The 16356-nt window shown below is 42.0% G+C and overlaps 1 protein-coding gene and 1 long non-coding RNA gene across 3 annotated transcripts in view; one reads left to right on the forward strand and one right to left on the reverse strand.

The window, feature by feature from the left end:
* LOC145513374 (uncharacterized) overlaps positions 1–13428 on the reverse strand; it is a 53585-nt gene extending 40157 nt beyond the window's left edge. The window contains exons 1-2 of the long non-coding RNA XR_014059339.1: positions 13353–13428; positions 9547–10759 (exon numbers count right to left, since the gene is read on the reverse strand). This is a non-coding gene — a long non-coding RNA (uncharacterized LOC145513374). The remainder of the gene's footprint in view (positions 1–9546; positions 10760–13352) is intronic.
* The window catches only part of PELI2 (pellino E3 ubiquitin protein ligase family member 2), a 384698-nt gene that overhangs the window by 133280 nt on the left and 235062 nt on the right, over positions 1–16356 (forward strand). For both annotated transcript variants that reach the window (XM_081509572.1, XM_081509573.1), the window contains exon 4: positions 12545–12675. The gene's annotated coding sequence lies outside the window, so the exon portion shown is untranslated. The remainder of the gene's footprint in view (positions 1–12544; positions 12676–16356) is intronic.

Genomic DNA, 16356 nt, shown 5'->3' on the forward strand with positions numbered 1-16356 from the left:
AAGGGTGGAAAGAGAGAGCACTTGGGAAATATTGCAGTAATGTAGATGAGAAATGCAGGCTAAGATTGGGTGATTGAAGTCGGTGTGAAGAGAAATAGGGATGCAGAATACATTTGTGGGGGTATCTGTAATTGACAGGAATTGAGGAAGAATTAAATGTGCAGGATGGGGAGAAATGATATAACAAGAATCCCTTCTAACTTGTGTGCTTTCCAAACTGCAGCTTCTAGATCCTGAAGCTGAAGACACAAAAATAACCAAGGCCTGTGGCCATCCAACCCAGACCTTCCTTCAAGAATTTCTGTCTTGTGTGTGTAGGAACTGTTAGTACTGTGTAAGAGTTAATAATCTCAGTGTGTGTTAGTCCCTCAGTCCTGTCCAACTCTTTGCAACCCCATGGACTGTAGCCTACCAGGCTCCTCTGTCCATGGGGTTCTCCAGACAAGAATACTGGAGTAGGTAGTCATTCCCTTCTCCGGGGGATCTTCCCAACCCAGGAACAAATCTGGGTCTCTTGCACTGTAGGCAGATTCTTTACTGTCTGACCCACCAAGGAAGTCAATAACCTTGGTGGTTGTTGTTGTTCGATTGCCCAGTCGTGTCTGATTCTTTGTGATCCCAAGGACGGCAGCACACTAGGCCTCCCTGTTCCTCACCATCTCCCAGAGTTTGCCCAAGTCCATGTTCATTGCATTGGTGATGCCATCCAGCCACCTCATCCTCTGTTGTCCCCTTCTCCTCCTGCCCCCTTCCTTCCCAGCACCATGGTCTTTTCCAATGAGTCAACTCTTTGCATGAGGTGGCCAAAGTATTGGAGTTTCAGCTTCTACATCAGTCCTTCCAATGAACACCCAGGACTGATCTCCTTTAGGATGGACTGGTTGGATCTCCTTGCAGTCCAAGGGACTCTCAAGAGTCTTCTCCAACACCACAGTTCAAAAGCATCAATTCTTCGGCACTCAGCTTTCTTCACCATCCAACTCTCACATCCATACATGACCGCTGGAAAAACCATAGCCTTGACTAGACGGACCTTTGTTGGTAAAGTAATGTGTCTGCTTTTAAATATGCTATCTAGATTGGTCATAACCTTCCTTCCAAGGAGTAAGCGTCTTTTAATTTCATGGCTGCAATCACCATCAGCAGTGATTTTGGAGCCAAAAAAAATAAAGTCTGACACTGTTTCCACTGTTTCCCCATCTATTTGCCATGAAGTGATGGGACCAGATGCCATGATCTTAGTTTTCTGAATGTTGAGCTTTAAGCCAACTTTTTCACTCTCCTCTTTCACTTTCATCAAGAGGCTCTTTAGTTCGTCTTCACTTTCTGCCATAAGGGTGGTGTCATCTGCATATCTGAGCTTATTGATATTTCTCCCAGCAATCTTGATTCCAGCTTGTGTTTCTTCCAGCCCCGTGTTTCTCATGATGTACTCTGCATATAAGTTAAATTAGCAGGGTGACAATATACAGCCTTGACGTACTCCTTTTCCTATTTGGAACCAGTCTGTTGTTCCATGTCCAGTTCTAACTGTTGCTTCCTGACCTGCATCAGGTGTGCAAAATACTAGACGTTCAGCTTCAGCATCAGTCCTTCCAGTGAGTATTCAGGGTTGATCTCCCTTAAGATTGACTGGTTTGATCTCCTTGCGATCCAAGAAACTTTCAGGAGTCTCCTCTAGCACTATAGTTTGAAGGCATCAATTCCTTGGCATTTTGCCTTCTTTACTGTCCAGTTCTCACAACCATATATGACCACTGGGAAGACAGTGGACTTGACTATATGGACCTTTGTCAGCAGAGCAATATCTTTGCTTTTCAACACACTGTCTAGGTTTGTCATCACCTTCCTGCCAAGCAGGAATCGTCTTCTGATTTCATGGCTACAGTCACTGTTCGCAGTGATTCTGGAGGCCAAGAAGAGAAATCTGTCACTGCTTCCACCTTTTCCCCTTCTATTTGCCATGCAGTAATAGGGCCAGATGCCATGATCTTAGTTTTTTTTTAACATTTAGCCTTAAGCCAGCTCTTTCACTCTCCTCCTTCACCCTCATCAAGAGGCTCTTTTGTTCCTCTTCACTTTCTGCCGTTAGAATGATATCATCCACATATCTGAGGTTGTTGATATTTCTCCCACCTATCTTGATTCTAGTTTATAACTCATGCAGCCCAGCATTCCTCATGCTGTGCTCAGCATATAGGTTAAACAAACAGGGTGACAGCAGACAACCCTGTCATACTCCTTTCTTGATCTTGAACTAATCAAGATTTCATACAGAGTTCTAACTGTTGCTTCTTGACCCACATATAGGTTTCTCAGGAGACAGGTAAGATGGTCTGGTATTCCAGTATCCAGTATCTCTAAGAACTTTCCACAGTTTGTCATGATCTACACAGTCAAAGGCTTTAGTGTAGTCAATGAAACAGAGATAGATGTTTTTCTGAAATTACCTTTCTTTTTCTATAATCCAGTGAATGTTGGCAATTTGAACTCTAGTTCCTCTTCCTTTTCTAAACCCACCTTGGACATCTGGAAATTCTTGGTTTGCATAATGCTGAAGCCTAGCTGAGGTGTTAGCACATTCTTTAGTGTTACCCGTCTTGGGAATTGGGATGAGGATTGACCTTTTCCAGTCCTGTGGCCACTGGTAGGTCTTCCAGATTTGCTGACATAATGAATGCAAAACCTTTGATGGCTTCCTCCTTTAGAGATTTGAATAGTTCTGCTGGAATTTCATTGCATCCACTAATTTTATTAATATGGATCACTGCCTTATCATGGTGAAGGGGCTTGTGTAGCTCAGTGAAGCTATGAGCCATGCTGTGCAGGGCTACCCAAGACAGACGGGTCATAGCAGAGAGTTATGACAAATCGTGATCCACTGAAGGAGGGAATGGCAAACCACTCTAATATACTTGCCGTGAGAACCTCATGAATGGTATAAAAAAAATAACCTTGGTACACACTGCCAAATAGTTTTCCAAATAGTTATCACAACTTCTACTTCCACCAACAGTGTATGAGACATTAGATGCCAGAGGGAAGAGAGAGAGCATCAAAATGCAGTAAGTTAAACTAACAGTATGTTAGAAGATGGTAAGTGTTATAGAAAAATAAAACAGGGAAAGGAAGGCAACTTTAAAGACCAAGTTCATTTATGTGTTCCTATTTATCTTCTTCTAAACATATTTCTATTTAATCTATCCAGGGATGACTTAATCATCTTAAGGGGATTTATTGAGCATTTACTAGGTGTCCAGCACTGTGTTAGAGATACAGAAGTACAAGGTAACGTCCACAGTCAGAGAGAATCAACAATGTGATTGGAAGTCACAGTGAGCACTGATCCAACCACTCACAAGAGCGTGTGTTCAGTGTTGCCCTGGGATGGACTGTCAGTGTCAGAGAGAGAAAAGTGTCAACTCTAGTAACTAAGGGACTACAGGTGGAAGAGAGGCTGGAGAGAGGTGGAAGCACATGCCACGGTGTAATCTTATTTTTTCACATTTTCCTCCTATTTAAAGGCCCTCCCATTTTGTATTCAAAAGGGTCTCATAATATTTTTGTGCAGCTGTAACCTGCCTTTTTTGGAAAGATTAACAAGTCATGCATTATTTCATATTTCAGTAATGTTTGGTGCGCTTGTTCTGTCAATGGACATCAAGCTTCAGCCTCATGCCAGGCCAGATACCAAAGATACACAGATGCATCAAAACAATCTATGCCCCCAAGAAGTTTATGATCTAGTAGGAGACATGAAGTAGATGCACAAATAACTACAACAAAAGAGAAAGTAGATTTCAGCAATTCCACTTTGGGGTATGTAGCTAAAGGAAATGAAGTCACTGTGTTAGAGAATTATCTACATCCCCCACGTTCACAGTATCCTAATTTATAATAGCCAACACATGGAAGCAACCTAAGTGTTCATCAACAGGTAAATGGATAGAGAAAATGTGATATATATACAATGGAATGTTATCCAACCATTAAGAAGGAAATTCTGCCATTTGTAGCGATGTAGCAACATGAATGGATCTTGAGGATATTATGCTAAGTGAAGTAGAGAGAAAGACAAGTACTGTATGATCTCAGTTAAACATGGAATCTGAAGAAAACACACTCAGGAACAAAAAATAAATTGACAGTTGCCAGCGGTAGGGGTAGAAGGTGGAGGATGAAGGAGATGAGTGGTCAAAAGATACAAACTTCTACTCCTGGGGATGTAATGGTCCAGCATGGTGACAGTACTCTTTTGTATATTTGATAGCTGCTCAGAGATTACATCTTAAAATTCCCCACCACAAGATAAAAAATTGAAACTATGTGAGGTGATGGATGTTAATTCAGCTTACTGTGGTGATCATTTTGCAAGGCCATTGACCCTTAACATGGGTTTGAACTGCATGAGTCCACTTATACACGGATTTTTTTTTCCCACTAAATATGTACTATCCATAGATGGGTGAATGCCAAACCATGCATGGAGAGAGCCAAAAGTAAAGTTGCACATGTGTTTTCAGTTGTCTGGGGGTTGGTACCCCAACCCCTGCATTGTTCAAAGATCAACTGTATATGCATATATCAAATCATTATCTTGTGTACCTTAAACTAATACAATGTTATATCACAATTCTATCTTGATAAAATCAGAGAGAAAAGAGAAAGTAAAATGTCATAAGAAAGGTGTTGGTAAAACATTTCAGGAGTTTGAATAATAGATGTTGAGAATGTGTGTGCATGCTAAGTTGCTCAGTTGTATCTGACTCTTTGTGACGCTATGGACTATAGACCCCCAGGCTCCTCTGTCCAAGGGATTCTCCAAGCAAGAATACTGGAGTGGGTTGCCATGCCCTCCTCTAGGGGATCTTCCCCACCCAGGGATCGAACCCAGATCTCTTATGTGTCCTGCTTTGGCAGGCAGGGTCTTTACCACTAGTGCCACCTAGGAAGCCCAGATGTTGAGAGACCAAACAGCTAAAATTTCACATAAACAAGACACACATGCACGCGCGTGCACACACACACACACACACACACACATACACAGCTGGTTAGCTGTTTCTGTGGCCAGTAGCAGAACCCCTACTTGGTTGAACAAACTATACCTTTTCTCTTTTGTATCTTTCTCACACTCTGAGAGTTAGTTCTAAAATGCTGCTTGGAAAAAGAGCTTTCATTTGTGAAACCTGCCATCTTCCTGTGAGATCAAGCAACCCCCAGTGCCATCTCAGCAGCAGCAAACCGTTCAGCTCTGAGCTGGGCCTGCTGGGCCAATAGCAGTGTGAAGATGAGGGCAGGAAATGCAGACAAAGAACAGGGAGGTGGAGTGAACAAAGAAGAAGAAAAGGAATCCCTGAGAGGAGGGCTTCAGGCACTCATGCCTTGTCTAGAGTAGGCAGGGAGGGTTGTCTCAAGATTTCATATGCATATCATACTCTCGTGGATGTGAGAGCTGGACCATAAAGAAGGCAGAGCACCCAAGGAACTGATGGTTTTGAACTGTGGTGTTGGAGAAGACTCTTGAGAGTCCCTTGGACAGCAAGGAGATCAAACCAGTCAATCCTAAAGGAAATCGACTCTGAATATTCATTGGAAAGACTGATGCTGAAGCTCGAATACTTTGGCCATCTGATACAAAGAGCCGATTCACTGCAAAAGACCCTAATTCTGGGAAGGATGGAAGGAAGAAGAAGGTGACAGAGGATGAGATGGTTGGATGGCATTACCAATTCAATGGACATGAACTTGGGCAAATTCCAGGAGATGGTGAGGGACAGGGAAGCCTGGCATGCTGCAGTCCATGGGGTCATGAAGAGTTGGACACGATTTGGCGACTGAACAACAACAATAATCACACTCATACATAGAGAACACACACTCTCATATTGCAGACTCACTGTGTACGACTTTCTCATGGAACATAGAGGCCAGTGGTTTCGGGAAAAACGTGCAGAGAGTGGATCCGAGTCTGCCTTCTTGGTCCTTTTCTCCACTAGCTTCTGAGGACAGGGGTGAGACAACTGCTGCTCTAGGCTCTGTCTTAGACCACCAGGGTGAAGCCATTCTCTCCATAGGGAGGAGCTGCATGGGAACACAGCTGCCAAATTAGCCCTGGACTGTCTACCTCCAAAGTACTGCCCTTGCTTGTCTGAAACACTGTTATTTTGGGTATCTGTTATTCACAGTTAAGCCTAATTCTGAGACAGAATTTTTTCTGATACAGCATGGTTTCCTCAACAAATTAAAATTCGAAACCCAATTACCAGATGATTTCCATTACATATGATGAGAGCTGATGTGATCTTTCAATTATATTTTAAATCTCAAAGGCAATTTTGTACTGCAAACAATAAGGAGATATTTTAGGAAAGAGTGAAAATTTCTCTTTGAAACGCTCATCTTCCTCCTCCTCCTCTACCAAATTCTACCGTCTCCAAAATAAGTACTGTTTAGTTCATGATCATCTTTTTAGGTCAGCCTTAGCTGGACATTTACGAACACATGTGAGCATTTTACAGAAACTTTTTAAAAAATGGCCCTACTATGTATATTATTTGGCAGTTTTTTTTCACTGTGATGAAATGTAGAGTGAATATCTATTCATATGGGTGTATTTTTTTCAACCACTTTGAAGTACTCCATAAATGTGGATGAACCTCATTAATTAACCCATTGCCTCTTGATAGACTTTTAGTTTCTTTCCAATTTTCAGAATCACGAACCATCTTGTGGGCATGAGTGAGATTTTGGTGGGATAGATTTCTAGAAGGGAGTCTGCAGGGTTTTGACCTTCCGAAGTGGACTTCCACATTCTTTAAGGATTGGAAGTCGCATGGCAGTTTTCGTTGTTTTGCCTCCCAAGAGCAGCTACCAGATGCAGAACTAGAGACTGAAGGAGGATGGCATGAAGATCAAGTGTCCATTTCATCTCTTGTCCTTTTGAACTTTAAGAGACTGAGAAAGGAGCTTGCTCATGACCAGAGCGAAGCTCGCTGTCTCCAGTAAAAAAACAAGGCCTGTGGTCACATATGGCCTGTGGCTAGCTGAGCAGATATTCACACAACTGCGCACGTTGTTCTTTATGGCCTATTGACCATTAGGAGTGGGATTCAGGAAAGAAGACCTTCCTAGGTATAGTTCTACACTTTGCTTGACATTCCTCTAGGCCGAACTGATTTTGAGACAATTCAAACTCTGCTGAGTGATGTTCATTTTAAGAGTGTCTACATCATCACCTTGACTCATGGTTCTCATCTGCACAATTTCCTCAAGACATTTTGGGATTCCCTTGTGGCTCAGACAGTAAAGTGACCACCTGTAATGTGGGAGACCCGGGTTCGATCCCTGGGTCAGGAAGATCCCCTGGAGAAGGAAATGGCAACCCACTCCAGTTCTCCTGCCTGGAGAATCCCATGGACAGAGGAGCTCATCTGCACAATTTCCTCAAGACCAATAAATGAAACCAGCCCAGAGCACATTTTGAATGAGAACTGGATCTATAAAGGCCAACCACATCAGGGAGAAGGCCAGGGTAAGCATGAACCTTGTTTCTTTTTGCAGTGAACTATTTCCTTTCAGTCCCAGTCTATTTAAGGAGCCCCTGGAATAGGTCATATCCTTCTCAGTGTAGCATTGCTCAGCAGAAATCCGGGAATTATTGACCAGTCCCAAAGGCTTCAAACTCTGGACTAGAGATTCTTGACCTTTCTTTGATCCATGGATATATTTGGCAGCCTGCCGAAGCCCATAAACTCCTTCCTCCATGTTTTTAAAATGCTTCACATAAAATACATGAGATTACAAATGAAACAAGTCATGTTGAAAGACAGTTATTAAAATTATGAAAAATACTCAGCCATAAAAAATGAATAAAATAATGCCATTTGCAGCAACATGGATGGACCTGAGTGAAGTAAGTCAGATGGAAAAAAAACAAAAATCATATGATATCGCTTATATGTGGAATCTGAAAAAAGGGTACAAGTGAACTTATTTACAAAACAGAAATAGAGACATAGATGTAGAAAACAAATTTATGGTTACCAAGGGATAAGGGGGTGGAGAGGGATGAATTGGGAGATTGAGACTGACATATACACACTAATATATATATAATATAACTAAAAAGGACCTATTGTACAGCACAGGGAACTCTACTCAATACTCTGTAATGGGCTATATGGGAAAAGAATCTAAAAAAAGAGTAGAGATATGTATATGTATAACTGATTCACATCGCTGTACACCTGAAACTAATATTATAAATCAACTATATTCCAATAAAAATGTTAAAAAGTTATGAAAAATAAATGTTATATACTGTATATGCATGCTAAGTCACTTAAGTCGAGTCCTACTCTATGCAATCCTATGGACTGTAGCTCACCAGGCTTTTCTGTCCATGGAATTCTCCAGGCAAGATTACTGGAGTGGGTTGCCATGCCCTCCACTCTCGGGGATCTTCCCAACCCAGGGATCAAACCCGAATCTCTTACATCTCCTGCATTGGCAGGCAGATTCTTTATCACTAGTGCCACCTATGCTTTTTTGTTAATATTAAATAATCATCTTTTCCAGCATATTGAGTAACTACTATCATTTTGAAGAAATAAATGTAAACAATATTTTAACATATCTGCAATAACTGAAAAATGGTATGAAACTGTGATTTCTATCTGTGACAGAGGCAGAGGTACTGCTGATGCCACTGTGGTTTGTTGCCTAGGCACATAAAGGAAATACAAAATTTGAGTTAGAGGTTAGTGAAAATCAAGTTGTAATTTTTTTCAGCCCAATTCCCAGGCCCCAAAGTCTTTTGTATAAGAACCCCTGCTCTGGAGCCAAGTATCCTCTTGCTCGCTGGACCACGCACCCTGGCATCCCCTAGACGATACCAGTTCAGAAAGTGGAGGGAACTGGTCCTCTTCCTCTCCATCCCCATTGCCTCCCTCTTTCCAGATTCACCACCCCTCACCCAAACCCCAGACCTGGGAGTGACCCGCTTCCTTGTCCTCTCACACTCTCCTCCTGTGCAGCTCCTCTTCTCTCTGCCCCTGTCCTCTCAGTGGAGTCTCAACTGGATGTGCCCTTGTGGTAGTCTGCCTGTCTTGACCCCCTGCCCTCCAGTCTGTCCCCTACACAGGTGAAGAGGTGACTGTTCCAGAACTGTTTGCAGTCTGCATATGCTTTAACCTTTGCCTGACTATAAAGTCCAAGGTCCTTAGTGCAACACAGAAGGCCTTCTGGCTCCTCCTTAGTGCAACACAGAAGGCAGTCTGGCTTTCTGCAGTCTGGCCCGCGCCACTTTTTCATCCCTGTCACTAATTCCTTCACCAACTCTCCAGGGCCCCACTTTATGGAAAGGCTTATACTCCACTCTCTCACATCTCGGTTGTTTTGCACCTCCACGGACTCCTCCTTGAAATGCCCTTTTCCACCCTGGCATCCTGGTTTATGCCAACTCATCTTGACATGTCTAATCAACCTGCAACACCCATCCCCCACCACTCCTGGCCACCACTGCATGCACACACATATACTTACAATTGGTACACTATTTTCGCCTTGGTTTCTTCACTGCTTCCAGTAAATACTTCCATCAATAGCAACTGCAAGATCTTATTGCTCTCTCTCTCTTTTTTTAATCTATCATTTTCTGCTAGGTACGAAGAATATTTCAAGGGTTGATATCATGTTTTTGTCTCTCTTTTGATTCTTTAACATTGAGCATGGTATTCCAAGGAATCTTCTCGACCCTGGGATCGAACCCAGGTCTCCCACATTGCAGGCAGATTCTTTACTGTCTGAGTCACCAGGGAAGCCCCAAGAATACTGGAGTAGGTTCCCATTCCCTTTTCCAGGGTATCTTCCCAACCCAGGGATAGAACCCAGGTCTCCTGCATTGCAAGCAGATTATTTACCATCTGAGCTACCAGGGAAGACATGTAGCATGTAGAACATGCTTCATAAATGTCTGTCTTTTTGAAAGCTAAATAACCAAAGAGCCAATGAATTAATTAGTGAGAAGAAAAAAAATGCACTTTTAATTTCTTGCCTTTAAATAAGGCCTCAGTTGTAGCACTGACTCATGATAAAGAATACTGTGGAGCTAAAAACACAGAAACACTGTCATCTCATTTCTTCTTCAGCCATTCTGTTGTACATGCTCTTCAGAGATGAAGGAACTAAGAAATGGAGAGGGTCTTTTATTCTGTTTTGTATCTGAGGTTTGGTGGAGAGAATCCAGGATGCCATCTTCGGTAAAGCTGCTGATTTGCTAGGAAATATGTGCTGAGGAGTATAGGCATTGCTGGTCCCAGGAACTTGTGTTTTCTTGCCAGCCAAGGAGTAGAAATTTCCAATTCATATTTGAAATGAATTCTAGGCTTGGAGGTTATTGATTAAAAGTCTCATGACCTCTCATAGAACAAAACTGTACTTTATTAGGTCTATGCTTATCACCTTCTGGGAACCACCGTCTGACAGTCTTCCTTAATGGCCTGGTCCCTCTAGAAACCTGTATTCCTTCTTAAAATTGTGTTGTCATTCCCCATCTACCATGTTAATTTGTAAATAGCCACTGGACAGCACTAACCTGTCCATGCGATTACCTCCTGGTACTACAGAGCTTCTTCCCAAATGGTGTGCAGTAGGGATGGGTGGGGACAACTCCAGTTTCCTAGAATTCTTCTAAATGAGGAAGCAAATTTAACCTTCTTGCTTTGTTCAGCTCTGCTGTGCTCAGTATATTATTATTCTATGGGTTAATAAAGAAAAGAAGATGTTTGTGAGTTTTTATAATCATTATTTAGAAACTGCTATTTTTGAAAGCATTACTACGTTTATATCTTATTATTGTGTATCTCAAGCCAGCAGGGTTCTCCTTGGCTGAAAACTGTATGTGAGATAGGTGGACAGAAGCATGGCCTTCAACTCAGGCACCAGAGCATTTGACTTTCTTGTTAGGAAGACCTTCATTATCACTAACTTGAGAATCGCTGCCAGTTATAAGACAGATGTGGTGTTGCTACAGTTATTCATCAAACAGAGGGAGTGAGTGACCTTTGACATCTATTAGGATGAGATGGAAAGCTCTGGTATTGGCTCAGTTAAAATGGTGCACATGCCCATGATGACCCCTTCAAGTCCAGAGTCAGGGCACTGCCTGGAGTCACTTGACTGAGCTCTCTGCTTCTGCATAGAGGAATTTTTACATAATTCAGTCTCTAGTTCCAGGAGACCAAATCCTTTTGTTGCCACCTACCCTGGGACAGACTTCTCATTCAGTGCTTTCCATATTTTTAAGGACAGGAGACAGCTTTTGCTAAATGCTGATGGAATACATAGACATTTAGTTGCAGCTTTTAAAAAAAACTCCCACCAGAGCTAGCTATCTTTAGCGAGGTCTCCCCTTTTTCTTTTTTTGGAATCACAAAGCACACGTTTCTCTGGCTAATTAGTATTTCAAAAGCAAGCTCAGAGACAAGGCAAGGAATCCAGAAAGCTTTTAATTTGTACAAGTGTTATGTTTTTGATGTAGCCAAGGCGCTTAAACACATGCTTTGTTAGAAGCAGGAAGGTGACGGGAAATGAATCTGAGGTCTCAAAACTTCTTGGGCACACAGTCTGCAGAGCAGCTAGAAATCCCCATAGGGACATGGTCTCAGGGGCTTTGGAGGCCAACTCAGTGAGGGATGTCACAGGAGTGGACCCTGGCAGCTCAGCTTCCCGTACCTCCACCTTCATTTGTCTACATTACTCCCCTTCTGCCAGTACCCTCTCCATCCCACACAGGGTTGGTTGCCCTAGAGACAAAACTAGGACAAGAGAAAGTAAAAGTGCCAACTGGGCCAGGGTGTTGTATACTCCGAAAGTAGCAAAAAAGGGGTGCTGGGCCATAGACTGAAGCTGTGAGGGCAAAGCCCCTGCCAGACCCCTGTGTCAGGGAGAGAGGGAGTTCCAGGTGTCAGCAGCCAGAGCCAGACACAGAGTTACCCCCACAGATGCCAGGCCAAAGGAGGGAAGGAGAGGAGATCCCAGGTCACTAACTGCAAAATCCAGGGATGTCAGACATACCAAAGAAAAGTTCAGAGCACAGCATATGGGCTAAGATGAAATGGGGGGGAGCTTACTATTTTTTAAGCTGCACCTTGTATAAATTAAAGTAGTTTGTGCATTTGTGAGTAGAAACCAATCCTCTTTCCCATATCATAAAGAGGCATCTCTCACCCTCCATTCAAACCTAAGGCCTCCATCAGAAAACTGGGTTCCCTGTCTCTTCATCTTCCCTACAGCTATGCTCTAAATTATTCTGTCTCTGGTATCCTCAGTCTTTCTCCACTGTCTCTTTTATATCAACTTTATAAGTCTATTCCAGTTTTTCCCATCATAGGAAAAACACGCTTCCCTAAGTTCTGGCTTCCCTATAGTGATAAAGAAAACATGAAAGGAAGGAAGGAAGGAAGAGAGAGAAGGAAGGAAGGGAGACACCTTTGTGTTTAAGAATGTATACACTGTTTGTAAATCTGTTTTTCAAATCCAGGAAATGAATATTACCAAGGTCAAGATGGAATATTACAAAGGTCAAGATGAAAGGACAAGAAGAGAACAAACAGTCTGCCTTCTGGGGACCTGATAGTATTCTATGTCTTGACCTGGACCGTGGTTATTCAGGTGTGTATTTTCTTATTATTTTGTTAACTGAATATATGTACATTGAATGGGATTTTCTATAAGTATGTCACCTTTAAAAATTTTAAGATTTCTTTTTAAATTGAAAAAATGAAAGAGCAACAAATCCTGTGCTTAGGATTCTGTCCTTTCTTCATCTCTCATCCTATGTGGATTGAAGTCCTTCTAAGGGAGCTCTGATACACAGTAAGAACATTCAGCCTGGGCACACTTCACAGTTTGCAATCCAGAATGAAAACGAACACCTCTTCTCTGAGACCTGTATATCAAGTCTGCAGGACAGTGTTCCTTGTTTTGCCTACATCCACCAGTGTGCCAGTAAGCTGACTTTTCACAGGGACAGCAGGTAGGGATTGATTTGCAATGTTTGCTAATTTCTGTGGTGTAAATATCTCCACTGAGGCTGACTTTAAGCTACTGATGCGATACCACTTGTGTGCTGGAAGGACCTGGGTCCAACACATCACTGCCACAGTGCTAATCAAATCTCTGTGGCCAGGGTGATGTGAGGCATACTCTGCTCATCTTGGAGCAGGAGGCAAGCAAGTGTGGACAGGACACCCGAAGTTTACTTCACCAGTACTGCATAGAGTCGTGGAGGGTGGCTGGTTAAAAGACAAATGAGGAGGTGACACCAGAAAACCGGAATGAACACTCACACTTGAAAACAGCACATGCCTATTAGACTGTGTCTTTTCCTCTCTCCTTTCCTCTTCTTCTGTGTGCTTCCTCTGTGATCTCATCCATCCCCATGGCATCAATGCTGATGAAATAATGATCTCCAAAATCCACATCTTCAACCCTGACTTGACTTTTGAGCTCCGGTCTTGCCTTTCATCTGTCACTGGAGTATCTCCATCTGGCTGGCCCAGCAACCACAAACTGGGCATGCCCATAATCAAAGTCATTCTCTCTCTGGTTCACTAGTTAGAAACTTCAAAATCATCTGACTCTTTTCACTCTCCCTCACTCCCAGCCACCCTCACTCCATACAGAGCTGGCAAAAAGTGTTAGTTGCTCAGTTGTGTCCGACTCTGTGACTCCATATTCCTAACCCAGGGATCAAACCAAGGTCTCCCTCATTGCAGGCAGATTCTTTACTGTTTGAGCTCCCCAGGAAGTCAGCAAGCCAAAGTTCTTTTGATTCGTATCTCTAAAATATCAGATCAATCCACTTTTCTCCCTTCTAGTGTCATTGCCCTAAATCAAACCCACACTCTTACCAAATTTTTACCTTTGACTGTATATATGGTTTCCAACCCTTCTCCCCTTCATCCAAATTTCAAAAAATATAATCTTTAAAAAATAAAATGTGATTATGTCCTTTCTCTCAGTCAAATTCATTTAAAGGTTCCCCATTGCCTGTAGGATAAAGTCAATAAGCTCTATCTCCATCCCCTGATCACATCAGTTCTCACACTTTGGGGCCTTCATATGCTGTTTTTTCTGCCTAGAATGCCTTCTTCACCTACCTGTCTGACTGGTGAACACTTACTCATCCTTCAATGCCCAACATAAGCATGAGTTTCCCCTCCTTACTCTACCCCAAGCTCTAGAATTAACTGCTACATTATCTGTGTTCTCACAGCTTATGGTCCAAACGTTAATAATAATGCTTTATACTGTGTTATTAACTGTTTATTCATAAATGTTTTTGAATAAATGATGCATTCTAGATGCATCACTTTCCTATTCCTAGCAAATAGGAAAGACACATGATCACACCCACCAAGCTCTGTAGTCCTGGTCTTTTTTTCCAGTGATCCAAATTCTGTTCTGCCTTTCAGACAGTAAAAAGTTTTATTTCAATGTTAAAAATAATAATAATAAGTCATCTAGGCAGAGTCTTGACAGTTAAGACCATAAGCTCATCTAACAGTTGGCTGAAAGATGCTGATAACTCAAGAACACATTTTCATTAAGAAAGAAATCTGTATTTACATCTCATATACAGATGAATGCATTTCCTTTTATTTCATTTGTAATCAAATATATTTTAATATTAAAGAATTATTTTTGAGACAATCTTCTGCATCTGTGTGTTAGAAGGCACCGTGCTGCATGGTATAAGAATGAAATCTTTCCATAGTAAACCTGGGATCAACAGGAATATGGAGGTATTGTCAGCTTTTCGTGACTCAGGCTATTAAAGTGCAGAGGCAGTAACTCATTATCACTCATTTTGCCAAAAGACAAATTTAGGCACAAAAAAGTTGAATTTAACTTAAAGGAAAAGAATTTGATCGGTATACTTTATTATTTGCTCTAGTTTCTAGGACACACTTGCCCTCTTAAAGAGGATTAAATGGCTTCAAGTGGGAAATTAAGAGATTACTAAAGAAATCAGCTTAATGATTACTAAAGAGATAAAGATCTTGTTGTTATGTACATGGAAAGACTTGAGAAAACACACAAAAGCAGGGATAGACTATGGAACAAAAATTGTATCAATTTTAAAACTACCATCTATTTGTTCTAAGTTCTATAGGACAACATGGTTTTAAAGTTTAAAGTATTACTGTACTTGAAAATAATTCCCTTTCTTGATATTGGAATTAACATTTGAATATCTGCAACATGAAAATGAAAATCACCAATAAGCCTCAACTATATTTTAAAATCAAAGACCTGATGCTAGAATGAAGTTACCCATGGCCCAGCCTTTACCTACTATGATAAACATCTATGGCAGGAAGAGGAAACATATGGAATTTTTTGCTGGTTTTTCCCTTGCTTTCATGCCCAAGGTCAACAGCAACACAGAATGACAGCACTTGTTATTATAATCTGTGTGCCAGTCTTCAGTACAACATCATTGGGGGAAGCCATCAATAATCTATCACTGTTGACCCACTGATGGTCAGCACGGATGGAACACTCAAACTAGTAACTTTAGGGGTGTTTAATACAGGGATGCTTGCTCTGCTTTGCCACTCCTAGGCCTGAAGGGTACAATTGGTTTGAAGAATCCAGATGGAGTGGCTGTATGGAGAAGGCATTTGACAGGAGCTGTGGCCTTTGGTGGTACAGCAGCCAGACCCTTGCAATCTGGCAGCGGGTGGGACCGGGAAATAAATACCCAGGCCTCCCTCTTCTCACTGCCAATCTCCTACCAGTGTGTTCCATTAATCAGGCCCAGTTGCTACAGTCTGTACTGGGCAGCCCTTGTTGCATGGAGTGGAACAGAACAGAGTGGAGAGTAGATCTAGATGGCACAATGGAATATATCTGATTGAGGATAGATTGAAAACATGTCCTTTATAGCTTCCTGATTGTGCTGTCTTCTGCAGGGGGTGCAAAGACAAAGTAAAATTGGATGGGCTGCTGACACTAGGATACCACTGAATTTCTTGTCTTCATTTTCCCACTAATTAGGCAAGAGTGAGCCTGTAGCCTTCTGAGGTAGATGATGCAATTCTCTAAGTTTAACATTCTGAACCAATTGAGTTGTTGGCAAGAGAGTACCAGCTGATGTTGTTAGAAAGATGTGATAGACTATTTTCTTTCTAATGTGTCTCAAGCAAAGCACCCAAGGAAAATTCCTCCTTCTCATCTGTCTGCGGGTGGGATCCTTGTTTCTCTGGAGTCATCTGCGAGTGTTACTGATCCCCACTCTGAATCCCCGGCCAGTAGAGAAGCGTGAGTTTTCAGGAGGGTTTATTC

This window comes from Giraffa tippelskirchi, chromosome 7 (genome assembly GCF_054371585.1).
Source record: "Giraffa tippelskirchi isolate mGirTip1 chromosome 7, T2T-mGirTip1v1.2.pri, whole genome shotgun sequence".
NCBI classification, from domain to species: Eukaryota; Metazoa; Chordata; class Mammalia; order Artiodactyla; family Giraffidae; genus Giraffa; species Giraffa tippelskirchi.